The sequence below is a fragment of the Oryctolagus cuniculus genome, chromosome 4, assembly GCF_964237555.1.
Source record: "Oryctolagus cuniculus chromosome 4, mOryCun1.1, whole genome shotgun sequence".
Lineage (NCBI taxonomy): Eukaryota > Metazoa > Chordata > Mammalia > Lagomorpha > Leporidae > Oryctolagus > Oryctolagus cuniculus.
Window position 1 is genome coordinate 101,377,157 of NC_091435.1, and position 16,675 is coordinate 101,393,831.

At 37.2% G+C, this 16,675-nt stretch overlaps 1 long non-coding RNA gene across 4 annotated transcripts in view; it reads right to left on the bottom strand.

Annotated features, from left to right (window-relative positions):
* LOC103350453 (uncharacterized) overlaps nt 1-16,675 on the bottom strand; it is a 121,333-nt gene that overhangs the window by 58,743 nt on the left and 45,915 nt on the right. Inside the window, exon 6 of one of the 4 annotated variants that reach the window (XR_011388048.1) lies at nt 10,181-10,444. The exons of 2 other annotated variants lie outside the window; for them this stretch is intronic. This is a non-coding gene — a long non-coding RNA (uncharacterized lncRNA). Of the gene's footprint in view, nt 1-10,180; nt 10,445-16,675 lie in introns of those variants that run through there. One more of the 4 variants, XR_011388046.1, reaches the window with a different exon arrangement.

The window sequence follows — 16,675 nt, forward strand, 5'->3', positions numbered from 1 at the left end:
TGATGATGTAACAGTACAAGGCCAACATCTGGAAAGCCTAGAAACCCACAGATGAAGGTCCTGGAGTGAAAAGGCTGGAATATTTGGAATTCTCATGTCCAAGGAAGGAGAAGAAAGATGTTTCAGCCCTAGAAGAGTGAGCAAGTTTGTCTTTCCTGTGTCATTTTGTTCTCTGGGTTCTAGGCAGATTGGACAGTGCCTGCACATATGTAGGGTGGTTCTTCTTCACTCTGTCATCAACTCACACACCAGTCTTCTCTGGAAACACCCTCACTGACACATCCAGATAATACTTTATTAGCTTCCTAGGGATTCTTTAACCCAGTCACTTAGACAGTTAAAATTAAAGATCTTAGTAGAGAAATGTTGCATCTTAGTGAACATGGAGCTGGCTTTGGGTTAGACAGAGCTTTGTTAGATGCTCTTGCCATTTGTCAGTGGATTGCTCTTGGGCTTTGTTTCCCCTCTGTTATATAGAGATCATTAAACATTTTAAAATGTAGGTTTATAAGAGTGAAACAATGAATGTTAAGTATCTAGTACAGGGCTCAGTCCAGAGCCGGGTATTACTGCAGTTAATTACCTAGTGCAAGAAGCAGAGCCAGATGGTATGATTTGCCCCTAGGTTCCCCCATGTGAATTCTTCCATGCACATGTTAAGATACAGAAGGCTCCACTGGTGTTGAGAAACCTGGGCAGCCCAAAACAATTGCAGAGAACCTCTTGACTTAGCATAAAGGAGACCTTGCCTGTTCTCCAAGTGGGGAACACACTTGGTCTCATCCATGCCTTGCAGGGACTTTCCACAGACCAAATGTAAGAAGAGGTCTCAGAGATTCTTACTCATGTGCTCCAGTGTGGACTTGTGTTTTGGGGGATAAACATTTTAATAACCTTGTGAATTTAGTGAGAAAAAAATGCTATACACATTTGTCCAGTGACTAAAATGTGGTCTGTTTATGAGGATTGATGAAAGCCAGTACCTGGAAATTGATATCAAATGAGTTATTAAAACTCTTTTCAAAATGTGACCCTCACTGGGTCAAATACGAAGAGAAGCCAGGATATATTTGTTTAACGTCATTAATGATTGAGCATCCCAAACTTCTTAAGTTTCATAGCTAATATTTAGTGAGGCGTTTTTTTTTTGTTTTGTTTTGTTTTGGTTTTTTTTTTTGACAAGCAGAATTAGACAGAGAGAGAGAGAGAGAGAGAGAGAGAGAGAAAGGTCTTCCTTTTTCCCAAGTGGCCGCTATGGCTGGTGTGCTGCGGCCGGTGCGCTGCGCCAATCCAAAGCCAGGAGCCAGGAGCCAGGTACTTCCTCCTGGTCTCCCATGGGGTGCAGGGCCCAACGACCTGGGCCATCCTCGACTGCACTCCCAGGCCACAGCAGAGAGCTGGATGGAAGAGGAGCAACTGGGACAGAATCCGGCGCCCCAACCGGGACCAGAACCCGGTATGCTTCAGGTGGAGGATTAGCCTATTGAGTCACGGCGCCAGCCAGTGAGGTTTTTTCTAAATGACATGTAATTTAATGTCTCAGAGCAAAGAAATATTGCAGAAAAGTATTTTTGAAAGTAAGAAGGTTTGCGAGTTACATAAAGCCAGACATATGGGAATGCATTACTGTTCTTTAATTGTGAGTAGGTGCAGGGTAATGAGAGTATGTCCAAGTTTGGAGGCTGTAGAGATTTTTCTGATCATATCCAAGCCTGCTTTCCTGGCTTTCTATACAATCACTTTCACCAGCTGCTATACAAGTATGCCTGTGCATGTGTATGTGTGAGTGCCTACACTGTACTTTCCTCACTTCAAAGTTCTTTCCTAAACAATACCATCACTTCTATTTCTCCAATTTGTTGCACATCATTATATCTTCCTATCCCTTTTTTCTTGCTTATGAGCACCTTCAAAGCCTGGCATATAGTAGGACATTAATATGTGTTTGCTAAACAATCAGACTCACATTTATTTGTAATGATTTTTGTAGGCACAGTAAAAGAAAGCAATGGATGATTCTCTTGTTTTAGCAATCCTAAGGCTGATTCCCTGAGCAGATCATTTCTTGTATGGCATAAAGAGATTCTATAACATCCCACATGAATTGCATGGGAGCAGGCCTTCACCTCTCCCATATGTTCAAGAAACACTGAATGAGTACATATATTGCTTGGGAAATTATTTTTCTCCATCTATATCCCATATTGTTAAGCACAGAAAAGTATTCTTACTTGTAAATGAGTAATTTTCTTTACACTGTGAATATTTTGTTGGTGACTCAAATCAGAAATTTGAAATTCAATGCCTGTATTAAAGGCATTTTTTCTTTTTTAAATTTATTTTTTAGGGAATACAAATTTCATAAGTACAACTTTAGGAATATAGTTATTCTTCCCATCATACCTGCCCTCCCACCCACACTGCCACCCCTTCCTCCTCCTCCTTCTCCCCTTGCCAGTCTCACTATCCACTAAGATTAATTTTTAACTAACTTTGTACCCAGAAGACCAACTCTATACTGAGTAAAGATTTCAACAATTTGCACACGCATGCGTGAGCATGAGAGCACACACACACACACACACACAATTTGAAAACTGGTTTTGCAGTTAACTCTCAATATAACTCATTGAGGACAGAGGTCCTCCATGTGGAGTTAGTGCACAGTGACTCTTGTTGTTAATTTAACAATTAACACTCTTATGTATGACATTAGTGACCACCTGAGGCTCTTGAAATGAGCTGCCTAGGCTATGGAAGTCTTTTAATTCACAAAAACTGTCAGTATTTGGACAAGACCATAAGCAAAGTGGAAGTTCTCACCTCCCTTTAGAGAAAAGTCCATCCTTCTTTGATGGCCACTTCTTTCCATTGAGGTCTCACTCACAGAGATCCTTCATGTAGAACATTTCTTGCCACAGTGTCTTCGCTTTCCATGCCAAAAAATGTTGTTATGGGCTAAAGGCATTTTTATGATACTTTATTCTGCTCAACTTTACTTTTATCTTCAAGAACCTAATCAAATATTATAGTTCTGTGAGTAAAATATTTATTGATGTTTCATTGTTTCTTATAGGTTTATATCAATATTTTAATTAAGAACAATAACAACAAAAGACTAAGAGCCTATCTTACATTCTCTTCCCCAATGGAACCATAGAATCTCAGGTCAGGAAATCTTTAGGTGTAGTTTTGAGGTCTAGTCTGAAGTTCTTATGAATTTTAATAGTTTCTGGCCCACTGCTTCTTATTTTTCAAAAATTTTATTTATTTGAGCCCACACTGAGAGCAGCACAGATACTTTGTGTGGTCCTTGGGAAAGAGCAGACGAATGCTATACCCACAGGAGCCAGAGATTGGAAGCTGACTACCTTCATTTCCACTCAGCTGTGTGGAATTACTTCCCTTCTGAATCAGAGAGAGAGAGAGAGAGAGAGAGAGAGAGAGAGAGAGACTTACCATGCCTAACCTGGGTGTGTCACCTTTGGCATACCCTTAACCCTGAAGAACCAGAGCTCTCTGGCCACACCCATCTCAAGCCTCTAAGGCTCCATCAAAAACAGACAGTCCACCTAATACAGTCATAGAAAAAACACCAAGTGAGGGAAGAAGAGTCCAAAAAACATCTCCACAATTCCAAGCAACAAACGAAGAAACCGAGGAAACAAGAACAAGGAAGACATTATGACACCCCCAAATGAACAAGACATCCCAAGCCAAGATTATGAAGATGATGAGATAGAAGAAATGCAAGATACGGATTTCAAAAAATTTATGATAAGAACATTTAGAAGTTTTCAAAAACAAATCCTTGAACGACAGAAATCCTTACTGGACAGGATAGAAAATCTCTCTCATGAAAACGAAATCATAAGGAGGAATCAAAATGAAATGCAGAAACTAGTAGAATAGGAAAGTGTGATAGAGAAGAGAAATCAAAATGAAATGAAGAACTCAATAGATCAAATGACAAACACATTAGAGAGCCTTAAAAACAGAGTCAGTGAAGCAGAAGAGAGAATATCGGACTAAGAAGACAGAGAACAGGAAAGTATACAGTCAAACCAAAGAAAAGAAGAGGAAATTAGAAATCTAAAAAATATTGTTGGGAATCAACAGGATACTATTAAAAAAACCAACATTCGGGGTTTAGGAGTTCCTGAAGGCATAGAGAGAGAGAAAGGATTAGAAGACCTTTTTAGTGAGATACTAGCAGAGAACTTCCCGGGTTTGGAGAATGACAGAGGCATCCTAGTACAGGAAGCTCATAGAACCCCTAGTAAACATGACCAAAAGAGATCCTCACCAAGACACATTGTAATCAAACTCAACACAGTGAAACATAAAGAAAAGATTCTAAAATGTGCAAGAGAGAAACATCAGATTACTCTCGCAGGTGAATTAGACTCACAGCGTACTTCTCATCAGAAACCCTACAGGCTAGGAGGGAATGGCGAGATATAGCCCAGGTACTAAGAGAGAAAAACTGCCAGCCCAGAATATTATATCCTGCAAAGCTCTCATTTGTGAATGAAGGTGAAATAAAGACCTTTCATAGCAAACAGAAATTGAAAGAATTTGTCACCACTCATCCAGCCCTACAAAAGAAGCTTAAAGATATGCTAAACACAAAAACACAGAAACGTGGTCATCAATATGAAAGAAGGTAAATGAAGGAAACCTCACAGCAAAAGATCACAGGAAGTTCAAAGCATATATTAGAAAATATCTTAGGAAAAATGGCAGGGCAAAGTTACTACTTATCAATAGTCACATTGAACGCTAATGGCATCAACTCTCCAATTTAAAGACACAGATGGCTGAAGGGGATAAGGAACAAAACCCATCTATTTGCTGCTTACAAGAAACACATCTTTCCAACAAAGATGCATGCAGACTGAAAGTGAAAGGCTGGAAAAAGATATACCATGCCAACAGAAATGAAAAAAGAGTGGGCATTGACATTTTAATATCAGAAAAAATAAACTTTAACACAGAAACTGTTAAGAGAGACAAAGAGGGGCACTATATAATGATTAAGGGATCAATTCAACAGGAAGATATAACGATTATCAATGCATATGCACCTAATTACAGGGCACCGGTTTATTTAAAAGATTTGTTAAGGGACTTAAAGGGAGACTTAGACTCCAATACAATTGTACTGGAGGATTTCAATACTCCACTCTCAGAAATAGACAGATCAACCAGACAGAAGTACAACAAGGAAACAGTAGATTTAATTGACACTATAGCCCAAATGATCTAACAGATATCTACAGAACTTTCGATCCTACATTTAAAGAATTTATGTTCTTCTCAGCATTACATGGAATCTACTCTAGGAATGACCGCATACTAGGCCATAAAGCAAGTCTCAGCAAATTTAAAAAAATTAGAATCATACCATGCAGCTTCTCAGACCACAGCAGAATGAGGGTGGAAATTAGCAACTTAGGTATCCCTAGAGAGTATGCAAACACATGGAGACTGAACAACATGCTCCTGAATGAACGCTGGGTCATAGAAGAAATCAAAAGAGAAATGAAAAACTTTCTGGAAGTAAATGAGGATAACAACACTACACACCAAAACTTATGGGACGCAGCAAAAAAAGTGTTAAAAGAGGAAAGTTTATAGCAATAGGTGCCTACATCAAGAAATTGGAAAGACACCAAATAAATGAGCATTCAATGCATCTGAAAGATCTAGAAAAACTGCAGTAAACCAGACCCAAATATAGTAGGAGAAGAGAAATAATTAATTAGAGAAGAAATCAATAGGATTGAATCAAAAAAAAATTACAAAAAATCAGCCAAACAAGGAGATTTTTTTGAAAAAATAAACAAAATTGACACCCCATTGGCCCAACTAACAAAAAAAAGAAACCCAAATCAATAAAATCAGAGATGAAAAAGGAAACATAACAGACACCACAGAAATAAAAAGAATCATCAGAAATTACTACAAGGACTTGTATCCTAGGAAACAGGGAAATCTATCAGAAATAGATTCCTGGACACTTGCAATCTACCTAAATTGAACCAGAAAGACATAGAAAACCTAAACAGACCCATAACTGAGAAAGAAATTGAAAAAGTAATAACGGCCCTCCCAACAAAGAAAAGCCCAGCACCAGATGGATTCACTGCTGAATTCTACCAGACATTTAAAGAACTAACTCCAATTCTTCTCAAACTGTTCAGAACAATCGAAAAATAGGGAATCTTCCCAAATTCTTTCTATGAAGCCAGCATCACCTTAATTCCTAAGCTGGAAAAAGATGCAGAATTGAAAAAAATTACAGACCAATATTCCTGATGAAAATAGATGTAAAAATCCTCAATAAAATTCTGGCCAATAGAATGCAAAAACACATCAGAAAGTTCATCCACCCAGACCAAGTGGGATTTATCCCTGGTATGCAGGGATGGTTCAAAGTTCGCAAATCAATCAATGTGATACACCACATTAACAGACTGCAGAAGAAAAACCATATGATTATCTCAATAGACACCGAGAAAGCATTTGATAAAATACAACACCCTTTCATGATGAAAACTCTAAGCAAACTGGGTATGGAAGGAACATTCCTCAATACAGTTAAAGCAATTTATGAAAAACCCTTGGCCAGCATCCTATGGAATGGGGAAAAGTTGGAAGCATTTCCACTGAGATCTGGTACCAGACAGGGATGCCCACTCTCACCACTGCTATTCAACATAGTTTTGGAAGTTTTAGCCAGAGCCGTCAGGCAAGAAACAGAAATTAAAGGGATACAAATTGGGAAGGATGAAAAAAACTATCTCTCTTTGCAGATGATATGACTATTTAGGGGACCCAAAGAACTCTACTAAGAGACTATTGGAACTCATAGAAGAGTTTGGCAAAGTAGCAGGATATAAAATCAGTGCACAAAAATCAACAGCCTTTGTATACACAGACAATGCCACAGTTGAAAAAGAACCTCTAAGATCAATCCCATTCACAATAGCCACAAAAACAATGAAATATCTTGGAATAAGCTTAACCAAGGACGTTAAAGATCTCTATGATGAGAATTACAAAATCTTAAAGAAAGAAATAGAAGAGGATATCAAAAAAATGGAAAAATCTTCCATGCTCATGGATTGGAAGAATCAATATCGTCAAAATGTCCATTCTCCCAAAAGCAATTTATAGATTCAATGCAATACCAATCAAAATACCCAAGATATTCTCAAATCTGATGATGCTGAAATTCATATGGAGACACAGGAGACCTCAAATAGCTAAATCAATTTTGTACAACAGGAACAAAGCCGGAGGCATCACAATACCAGATTTCAGGACATACTACAGGGCAGTTGTAATCAAAACAGCATGGTACTGGTACAGAAACAGATGGATAGACCAATGGAACAGAATAGAAACACCAGAAATCAATCTAAGTATCTACAGCCAACATATGTTTGATCAAGGATCTAAAACCAATCCCTGGAGTAAGGACAGTCTATTCAATAAATGGTGCTAGTAAAACTGGATTTCCACGTGCAGAAGCATGAAGCAAGACCCCTACCTTTAACCTTACAAAAAAATTCATTCAACATGGATTAAAGACCAGAATCTACAACCCAACACCATCAAATTATTAGAGAATATTGAAGAAACCCTGCAAGATATAGGCACCGGCAAAGACTTCTTGGAAAAGACCCCAGAAGCACAGGCAGTCAAAGCCAAAATTAACATTTGGGATTGCATCAAATTGTGAATTTTCTGTACTGCAGAAGAAACAGTCAGGAAAGTGAAGAGGCAACTGACAGAATGGAAAAAAATATTTTCAAACTATGCAACAGATAAAGGATTAACAACCAGAATCTACAAAGAGATCAAAAATTCCACAACAACAAAACAAACCAGCTACTTAAGAGATGGGCCAAGGACCTCAATACACATTTTTCAAAAGAGGAAATCCAAATGGCCAACAGACACATGGAAAAATGTTCAGGATCACTAGCCACCAGGGAAATGTAAATCAAAACCACAATGAGGTTTCACTTCACCCCAGTATGAATGGCTCACATTCAGAAATCTACCAACAACAGATGCTGGTGAGGATGTTGGAAAAAAGGGACATTAATCCACTGTTGGTGGGAATGCAAACTGGTAAAGCCATGAGGGAATACAATTTGGAGACTCCTCAGAAAACTGAATATATCCCTATCACATGACCCAGTCATCCCACTCCTTGGAATTTACCCAAAGGCAATTAAATTGGCAAACAAAAAAGCTGTCTGCACCTTAATGTTTATTGTAGCTCAATTCGCAATAGCTAAGACCTGGAACCAACCCAAATGCCCATCAACAGTAGACTGGATAAAGAAATTATGGGACATGTACTCCTTAGAATACTATACAGCAGTCAAAAACTATGAAATCTAGCCATTTTCAACAAAATGGAGGAATCTGGAAAACATCATGCTGAGTGAAATAAGCCAGTCCCAAAGGATCAGATATCATATGTTCTCCCTGATTGGTGACAACTACTGAGCACCAAAAAGGAAACCTGGTGAAGTGAAATGGACACTATGAGAAACAGTGACTTGATCAGCCCTTGTTCCCACTGTCAATGTACAATGTAATACTTTATCCCTTTTAGGTTTTTTGTTGTTGTTGTTGTTCTACTCAATACCATTGGTTGAACTCTGTAATTAACACAGAATCATTCTTAGGTGCTTAAACTTAACTGAAAAGTGATCTCTGTTAAATATAAGAGTAAGAATAAGAGAGGGAGAAGTTGCACAATTTGGGACATGCTCAATCGGACTTGCCCAATTGGTGGAGTTAGAAATGTGCCAGGGGATTCCAATACAATCCCATCAAGGTGGCATGTACCAATGCCATCTCACTAGTCCAAGTGATCAATTTCAGTTCACAATTCATCATACCGATAGGTCTAAGAGTCAAAGGGATCACATAGACAAGACTAGTGTCTGCTAATACTAACTGATAGAATTAAAAAGGGAGAGAATGATCCAACATGGGAAGTGGGATACACAGCAGACTCATAGAATGGCAGTTGCCCTAAATAGCACTCTGGCCTCAGAATTAGCCCTTAAGGCATTCAGCTCTGGCTGAAGAGCCCATGAGAGTATTTCAGGCATGGAAAGCCAAGATACTCTGGCAAAAAAAAAAAAAAAAAAAAAAAGATCTAAATGAAAGATCTCTGTGAGTGAGATCCTGGTAGAAAGTACAGGCCATCAAAGAAGGAGGTACCTTTCTCTGAAGGGAGGAGAGAGCTTCCACTTTGACTAGGACCCTGTCAGAATAAATCGAAGTCCGCGAACTCAAAAGGCTTCCATAGCCTTGGAAACTCATGACTAGAGCCTTGGGAGATTACGGATGCCATAAGCAAGAGTGTCACTTTGTTAAGTCAACAACAGGAGTCACTGTGCACTTACTCTTCATGTAGGATCTCTGTCCTTAATGTGTTGTTCAATGTGAATTAATGCTATAACTAGTACTCAAACAGTATTTTACACTTTGTGTTTCTGTGTGGGTGCAAGCTGATGAAATCTTTACTTAATATATGCTAAACTGATCTTCGGTATTTAAAGATAATTGAAAATGAATTTTGATGTGAATGGAATGGGAGAGGGAGTAGGAGATGGGAGGGTTGCTGGTGGGTGGGAATTTATGGGGGGAAATGCCATTGTAATCCATAAACTGTACTTTGGAAATTCATATTTACTAAATAAAAGTTAAAAAAAATACTGATGAGTTTTTCCCATGTTATAAAATTTTTAAAAAAGAGCATTGCAGTCATTAAGCAATACTATTTGTAATGCACATTTTAATGTATATACAACATAAAAATTATGGTTCTTGTTTTGCAGTGTGCAAGAAATTTGTCAGGATGACTTCTTATAACACAGGTTGCTGGGCACCGCCTCTACAGACTGATTCAATTGGTCTGAAATGGGGGCTTGAGAACTGTGTTTCTAACTAGATGATCCTGATGCTTCTGGTCTGGAGCTCAACTTGAAAACCTCTGATCTCTGTGAGAATTGTTTCTGTTTTTTTTTTTTTTCCAACATTCTCTTTAACTTCTGGTTAAAGTGGCACCACCTAAAGGACATACTACAGAAAAGTTCTCAACAGAAGCTTAAAGCATGTTTTAAGATTTTATTCCTGAGGAGCCTGTGAAGTTCTTATAAATTCTTGTGATTTTATGAGTTAGAAATGAAGAAATTATTTTATTGAGATGTGATAATATTTTTGGTATGATTTTTAGAAAAATTAAGGAATTCTGAATTCTGTTTACAGCTTAAAGTCCTAGAACTATTTTATTCTAAGTGTTGCCAATTAGTCATTGATTTCTATTCCCCTTGATTTTATGGCAGGAAGGGCCATACCCTGGCACAATAGGCAGAGATTGTCTCTTCTGGTCTCCATTTATGCATCTCTACAATGAAAAAGAGTGAGATAATCACAGAAATGTTTTCTTATATTCTTTGATTCTATCTTAGATACTTTGCTTACTGAACCTCAGATAGGAGAATCACATTTGGAATGGAGTTGTATTTTCAGAAAACACACAATTGTTGCATTTTTTGAAAAATTAACCTAAATGTTTTGGGGGCTCAAGAGTACTTCTTTAATTTAGGCCACCAGATAAAGAAATTATGGGATATGTACTCTATAGAACACTACACAGCAGTAAAACAAATTGAAATCTGGTCATTTGCAACAAAATGGAGGAATCTGGAAAACATGCTGAGTGAAATAAGCCAGTCCCAAAGGATCAGATATCATATGTTCTCCCTGATTGGTGACAACTAACTGAGCACCTAAAAGGAAACCTGTAGAAGTGAAACTGACACTATGAGAACAATGACTTGATCAGCCCTTGTCCTGACTGTCAAGGACAGCTTACTATTTTATTCTATGTAGTATTTTCTTTTTCTACTTAATATCATTGGTGGTACTCTTTAATTAACACACAATTATTTTTAGGTGTTTAAAGTCAACTGAAAATTGATCCCTGTTAAAAATAAGAGTGGGAATGAGAGAGGGAGGTGGTGTACAATTCAACACATGCTCACTTGCACTTACCCCTAATGGTAGAGCTAGAAATGTGCCATAGGACTCCAAAATCCAATTAAGTTGGCAGGTACCAAAGCCATCTTACTAGCTAAAGTGACCAGTTTAAGTTCATAATTGATCATAAAGATAGAATTGAGTGTCAAAGGGATCATATAAATAAGAGAATGACCCAGCATGGGAAGCAGAATACACAGCAGACTCATAGAGCGGCAAATGCCCTAAACAGCACTCTGGCCTCAGAATCAGCCCTTCAGGCATTCCAATCTGGCTAAAAAGTCCATGAGAGTTTCTCAGGCATGGAAAGCCAAGACACTGTGGTAAAAAAGTGACCTAAATGAAAGATTTCTGTGAGTGAGATCCCAGTGGAAAGAACGGGCCATCAAAGAAGGAGGTACCTTTTTCTAAAGGGAGGAGAGAAATAAGATCAGAATTGGCGAACTCAAGAGGCTTCCATAGCCTTGGCAGCTTATGACAAGAGCCTTGGGTGATTACTGATGCCATCAACAAGACTGTCAATTGTTAAATCAACAACAGGAGTCACTGTGCTCTTGCTCCCCATGTAGGATCTCAGTCCTTAATGTGTTGTACTATGTGAATTAATGGTAAAACTAGTATTCAAACAGTACTTAATACTTTGTGTGTCTGTGTGGGTGCAATCTGTTGAAATCTTTACTTAGTATATACTAAATTGGTCTTCTGTATATAAAGATAATTGAAAATGAATCTTGATTTGAATGGGATGGGAGAGGGACTAGGAGATGGGATGGTTTTTGGGTGGGAGGCTGGTTATTGGGGGGGATAGCTATAATCCAAAAGTTGTGCTTTCGAAATATATTTATTAAATAAAAGTTTTCTAAAAATAAAATAATTAAAAATAATTTGGCCACCATATTTGTATTAGTTAAATTATAATAATTTCTTTTTCAGAATTATTTTAAGAACATAGTAGAAGTAGAAACATCTACTTGTATTCATTAGCTAGAACTGCTATAAAAAGCACCACAGACTGGGAGACAAGCAGAAACCTGTTTTCTAGAGGCCAGAAGGACAAAGTCAAGGTTTCTGCAGTATTGTTGAGTTATTCTGAAACTTATCTCCCTGGTTTGAGAATACTTGTCCTCTACTGACATCTTCAAATGGCTTTTCCTGTGACCAAATTTCTTTTTCCAAAAGGACACTGGGTATCGGATTAGAATACACCTCAAGGACTCATTTTAAATTAATTACCCCTTAAAAAGATTGCCAGACAAAGTCCTCTTATGAGGTACTTGAGATGAGAGTTTCAGCATATGAACTTTGAGGAGACCCAATTCAGTCTATTATAGTTGTTTCAAACACTGTACATATATTTTCTTAAGGAACCCTATCGTCTCGTGCTTCCTGTTGAGTATTCTAAGGGAGTTCCTAGTAACTCCAGTCTTTAATATCTCAGTCTACAGTTACGGAGCAGCATCTTTAGGAGCCACTGTGTGTTGGTTCTCAGGAGAGAGGACGTTTTGCATTCAAGTAGTATATTGAAAAATCAAAGCCACAGATGACTGACTTTCATCCAACTAGCAATTTTCTTATTGAGAGAACTTGGATACAGCACTCAATTTCTCTGGGTTTCTGTTTCCATCTATGCAAAATGGGGTTGAAACACATGTCTAGCAGTACAGTCAAAGTAGGGAGGGCAATATGTATGCAACATTCAGCACAAAGATTGCATAAAGATTGTTATGGGGCCTGGGAACATGATGCTACACACGGCATGTTGACTCTTACTTTGCCTCTTCTGATGCAGAATAAACCTTACAGAAATGCCTCAGTGGTATCTAGGAGACCCACATTTCTCCTTATTTTGAGCCAGAGTTCCCTCCACAGGGGCCTGTGATGATAATGGTAATTCCAACAACTATTTATCATTATACCCTCATATGGTTTTGTTGTAAGCTCCAGAATTTCAATACTAGTACCTCTATTTAGAGTAGTCTGTACCTACAGTATCCCACATGAGGATAAAAGGTGCTACTTCTGGCCCAATAGCAACTCTGAGGAAAACCAGGCTCTAGAGAACATACTAGGTGAAGTTTCTCATGCCAGACAATTGTGTTGAACTTTGGAAAGTGTTAAGGTACTTCTTTCCCTATTTCAAAATTACCCAAGGAGCAGATGTCTAAGCTATGATTAAGATACCAAGAACTTCATAAGAGTATTCAGTTCCAGGCTCTAGTTCCTGACCCCAGCTTCCTGCTAATATGAACCCTGGGAGGCATGGATGATGGGCTCCTGTCATACATGAGGGAGACCTGAATGGTGTTTCTGGCTCTCAGTTTCAGCACCTGCCCATTGTAGGTATTTTTGAGAGTGAAACAGCAGATGGACATTTTCTCACTCTTTTTTTTATGCCTCTCTCAAGTAAATATATATTTTTTAAAGAAATTACCAAAAACAGATCACTCAGATGTTTTATGGGTTAAGTCTCCTAGGAGTGGAAGTTATCATGTCACAATCTCACATTTAGGCAATTACAATATTACTTAGACTGAAAAATAATTAAAGGCATTAATAATTCCAGTACTCTAAGCAGTTATGATCGTTTTGCTCTAGATTTTTCAGTCTAATATCCATATGCATATATTTATAGAACGCAAATTGTAGGATGCAAATATTTTCTCTAAGACTATTTCTATTGCATCATAGCCCAGAAGGATTTTTAATATTTACAGTTTTGGTGATTGAGTTCCATTCTATAGCTGTCCCTGTTCTCTTATCTATGAGCATTTATACTGTTTCTAAATTTTTAAATGCTGCCGCCATGTGCAACTTCGTGCTTTCCCACCTCTTCTATCTCTCAAGTCATTTCCTTAGGATACATTTCCAGAACTCAGCATGCACATTTCTAGGTAGATTAAACTCTCAAATTTAACATCCTTTATTTTCCTAAGTACCACAGTCCTTAGATTTTTGATTCTGTATAAAAGAGAGCATCTCATCATTAAAACCTTGAGTGCTGAGGTATAGGAGAGAGTGCCATCTACTGCTTTGAAAACAATACTTCCTACAATTTCCTGCTCATTACCAGAGAACACAACCTGGATATCGAATGATGAGAAGTGTGTATTAAGTGAGGTCACATTGCCAAGTTCTCCAGTGTAACCTTCACTTACAGTGCAGAGAGCAGCTAAGCACTGTTTCCTGCATCCTTTGGGGAATATCAATTTGTGTAATAATTGATTGATGACAGCTTGTGATGCAAGTCACTGCAAAATGCTGTGTTCTGTGCTCTGGGCTTTATTACTCCATCTAATCCATTCTTCTCTACTCACAAATGTATATTTAACAGCTTAAGTGTTTAGACTACTCTTTTATCCAACTTTGTGCCATATTGCTCTACTTGTTGAAAGATTTCCCCTCGTTTCTCATTGGCTTTGAATTCTACTTGGCTTTGGAGTTTCCTCTTAATCCTTCCTCTTTTCCACCCAAAAGTTTGCCAAAATTTTCAATCCCTGCAATATCCCTTACACAATACTTCCATTGACTTCTTCCAGGTTATTATATAGGATTTTCTGGAAATTAAGAGATTGTGTTTCATGACACCAAAAGCTTTTTCTGCTTTGTTCCAGCTATTTACGCAGCCTCATCTCTCATAACTAATTTTTCATTTTCTATACTCTAAGATAGCATTGGCCAATAGAAATATAGCATGTACATGTAACCTACATGCTTAAAATTTTCCAGTAGTCAAATTAAAATATGAATAAACAGCCAAGTAAATAGAAGACTCTAAACACCAACAGATAAGCTAGAGTATTCTAATTTTAATGTATGGTACTGCACACATTTCAAGTGTGCTGTAGACTCATGTATTCCCAGCTCCAGGAGTCCCAAGCCATTTATAAGTTCTCCATAAACACCAGATATGTTTTAGCCTCCAACTTCTATGCTTTGCACCTTCTCTTCTTTCCATCTGGAATGAACTTGCTCCGTCTGGAGAACTACTCACCTTTAATAACGAAGCATAAATGTCACATTTTCCAGTAATTCCTTTTTGCAATTATTAATCTCTCTTTTCTCTGCCCTATACTTCTACTATATACATATTTCTGTTTCATATTTACCACCCCCAGTAAAATATGTTGACTTACACTAATAAATTATTTAATAAATAATAAATAGATACTTTAATAAATAAATGAATTAATAAATATTCATGATTTTGAACTTCTTTTGGGAAGAGATGTTTCCACTTATTGTCTCTGTATCCTGAGAGTTGAGAATGGTGCACATTCTCACCATCAGGTTGAAGTAGGTGGATGAATGGATGAATATCTATTCATTGAATTACTACCAGTCATCTATGCTGAATACTTACTCTTTATCCCCATGTCGCCTTACAGGGTTTCAATCTAAGCCTGATGGAAAGATCTACCTAGACATGCCATTGTTTCCATTATTGATTCATTTCTCAGTCAAACAGAGTTAGAATGAAATGAAATAACTGGCAGAAACAGAAGAAAAGATTAGTGGCTTGGTTTGGATGCTTGTCACTCCACTGATTTCCTCGATGTTTTCTGAGATAATTAGCTTTTCAAATTAAACTGAGAACACTATTTTAAACTATTCAAACTTGAATGTCTTTATGTTATGAAAAGGTATTTCCAGGAGAACAGTTCTTCCTTCTCAAAATGTGCTTCGATATGTATGAGGCATGGGACTTAATGTCATTTTTGGTTAGATCAGATTTCTTTCTTAACATCTCATTCCTTACACTTCTAATAGAAAGCTATTCAAAAAGGCTGAGTGGCAAGATAATATGCAGTTTTTGGCAAACAAAAATGTTTGCCATTCTTACCTCATTTCATCAAGCATTTGAAGGAGCACATTCAAAGTTGTTTAATTCTTGAAAGATTTTGTAGAGAAGCAGCAATATAATAAATCTTATTGTACATAATATACTTCCCCTATGTAGTTGTACATAAATGACAAAAAATCAGCTCTGCATTTTAAATGTTGTAAACCATAGGGAAAGATGATGCAATAGTATACTTGCATATAGTTTTTCAGAAGATTAGACATCTATTTCTAGGATCAAGTAAAAGAGGAAAATAAAACATAATAAAAATAATAGTGCATCTGCCCTTATACCTGTCTCATTACTTTAAATCATTATATAATATATGCATATACATATATCTTTTAAGTAGGTCCATTTTATGCACTAGGCAATGTTAAATATATAGATAGATACAATGTGAGGGGTTAATGACTTTTTAGGAGTATATGACAATGCATTAGACTTGAAGGGTAAAATTTACCGGCCATCACATATGATCCATCATGATAAAATTTAACTAAAAAAACTAGTTGTCCTGTGGTCATTCAATTTTTTGTTTTACTTATTAAATATTATGGTTATTGGAACATTAAACCTGTGATTGTAGAGTGGACTGAAATTATGTTTTTGCAAAAAAGAAAAAAAGAAGGAGGAGTATTGAAGGAGGGAGGGAAGAATGGTTATCTTCTTAGAATGGAACTCATAAAATATGTACATCTTTATATTAATAAAAATTTTAAAGGACACAAATATTCAAAAAACCTAGTTGATTCA